Source organism: Alosa pseudoharengus, unplaced genomic scaffold (genome assembly GCF_046254945.1).
Source record: "Alosa pseudoharengus isolate Yale_2024_CS ecotype anadromous, Long Island Sound unplaced genomic scaffold, YU_APseudo_1.1 YU_APseudo_1.1_scf_10, whole genome shotgun sequence".
NCBI classification, from domain to species: Eukaryota; Metazoa; Chordata; class Actinopteri; order Clupeiformes; family Clupeidae; genus Alosa; species Alosa pseudoharengus.
The window spans coordinates 8,870,001-8,872,500 of record NW_027468565.1 but is presented as its reverse complement, the minus strand read 5'-3'; the positions used below and the strand labels follow the sequence as shown (position 1 = coordinate 8,872,500).

Genomic DNA, 2,500 nt, shown 5'->3' with positions numbered 1-2,500 from the left:
CGAAGACAGAGAAATGATGCAGAGGATGAAGGAGAAGTGAGGAAAGAGAGGGAATGTGGAGAGAGAGGGATGGAAATGAGAGAGAGAGGGAGAAAAGGGTGGCAACACAGAAAGATAGAGAGAGAAAGAGACAGAGAGAAAGAGAGGTCGAGATAAAGATAGAAAGAGGGATAGAGATATATATAGAGAGAGATAGAGAGAGAGAGAGAGAGAGAGAGAGAGAGAGGTAGGGGATGTGGGGTGGTACACTGGGTGAGCGTGTCTAAGGCTACCTTTGGGTGAACCTGACTGTGTGCAAGTGAGCGAGTGAGCGGTGAATGAGCCATGCTGCTCTAATCCCAAGCAAATAAAGAAGTGCCAAGATTAATGATTGCATAAACACATCCCCCCCCACCCCACCCCCACTCCACTAAAGCCGCGGGAGCAATAATCAGCTCGGCTTTGCCGTAACGCAACACACCGATCTCCGATGCAAAGGCTCTTTCAGAGTCAGCTGACATGCGGTAAGATCCCCCCCCCCCCCCCCCCCCCCCCCCCACACACACACACACACACACACTGCCCCACCCAACCCATTCTGTGCTCCTTGCATGGCTGCAAAACCAACCATGGAAAACCAGGAAAAGGATGGAGGCTTTATTGGTTCATTAACACCAGGAGAGAGTCAATACAACTGTTTCCACCATAAAGGACGACTAAAGCAGACACTCACACACACAGTACAGTGCAGGATGGCTACATCAGGCCCTAAGTAGAAAGGAGGATGGGAACTACTAAGCCAAGACTGAAGAAACCAACCTCAGTGATGCACACAGAATTATACTCTGCAGACTCTACAGCTGACTGTGAGCTTCTGTCTTTCCCTCCTCTCCCTTTTTCCTTCCTTTCCTCTTCTCTATCTCCCAAAGAATGCAAAAGACAGCAGTGAGGACCAGACATCTCCAAAAACTTTTATTTTCCACACACATGCAAAAAAAGTAAACTAAAGCTCCAGAGAAGTATATTTTGTTTATGTAATGTTGAAGCACAAGAGTTTCCAGAGGCTTCCCCCCTCTCTGTCCACCACCCGTGTCCTCCCCCCCCCCCCCCCCAGAACTGCTGTTCATTATAAACTCAGCCAGGAGGACAAACAGAGAACGAGCCAGGTCCTGCCTCAAGCATCACCTCGGTGGATGTCAACACAGCCAATAAAAAGCCTTATCACTAGTGCCCTGTGTTGGGTCATATATCATCATTATGACCCTGCGCAGGCCATTAAAATGCCATGCCCCCCTGTGCTACCTGGGCTGCCCCCCCCCACACACACACACACACACACACACTGTCCAGCTCATTACGTCTGCGGAAGTGAGGACAGTCCTCTTAGTGTCCAGAAAAACAAACAGGGGAGAGGAGAGGGGAGGAGAGGGCAAAAGATGGTCATAGATAGTTGGAGAGAAAAAGGAGATGGGATGAAGGGAGGGAGAAAGAGAGAGAGACAGATAGAGAGAGAGAGATACAGAGAGAAAGAGTGAGAGAGAGAGAGAGAGAGGCAGACAGAAGAGTCATGGTATGTGCTGACGTCCTCCAAACAAGCTCACCAATCTGTTCCCGTCTCTCGCCGTCTGAACGGTGTGGATCATATATGCTTTGGCATGGCAGACGCGCCCACTATTGGCACAGCAATGACACCCACTCAAGGTTTGTGGGAGAGAAATTTCACAGGCAGCGACAGACAGAGAGGATAAGAGAAAAGAGCGAGAGAGAGAGAGGGAGAGAGAGAGAGAGAGAGAGAGAGAGAAAATGGACATGAGGCTTAACCAGCCCTGCCCCCACCCAGGGGGGTGTGTGTGAGGGGGCAGGTGAAGGCCGAGGCTCCTGATCGGAGGAGAAGGCCCCCTGCAGGAGCTGTTTTCGGGCATGAGCGCGGAGCGCGCACCCCTGCGTCTAATGAGGGGCGAAGTGCGGTGCTCAGTGGGACCCCCACCCCCAGGCACATTCATTAGGAGATGAAAGGGCGTTTCCAGCGCCCGACAACCCCTCGCCTTGACGCGGACATGTTTAATTTGGCCGCGTGTGAAGAGGGGCCAGCGAGGGCTCGACCACTCACTCACTCGCCCGCTCCTGGACCAAAGGAAAGAGGGCCCACAAGAAAGGACGAGAGAAAGAGAGAGTGATAGAGAAGGATGGGGGAGAGAGAGAGAGGTTATGAATGCTTAACAGCCCAGGCGGAGATCAAGAGAAGCAGAGAGAGGAAAAAGACAAGAGAAAAGAGAGACAGAAAACGAGTGGGGAAAAGAGAGAGAGAGAGAGAGAGAGAGAGAGAGAGAGAGAGAGAGAGAGAGAGAGAGAGAGAGAGAGAGAGAGAGAGAGAGAGAGAGAGAGAGGGAGGAAACAAAGACAGATGTGCAGTGACAGGAACATGGGTAGCCAGCTGACTGTATGTGTGGCTAAGGCTCCATGGGTTGTCAACAGCAGAGCGCCACGGCAACCTTAACTCCACTGATCCCAGCCTGTTCCT

The 2,500-nt window shown here is 51.7% G+C and overlaps 1 protein-coding gene across 3 annotated transcripts in view; it reads right to left on the bottom strand.

Annotated features, from left to right (window-relative positions):
- roraa (RAR-related orphan receptor A, paralog a) overlaps positions 1 to 2,500 on the bottom strand; it is a 286,503-nt gene that overhangs the window by 63,328 nt on the left and 220,675 nt on the right. The window lies entirely within an intron of this gene.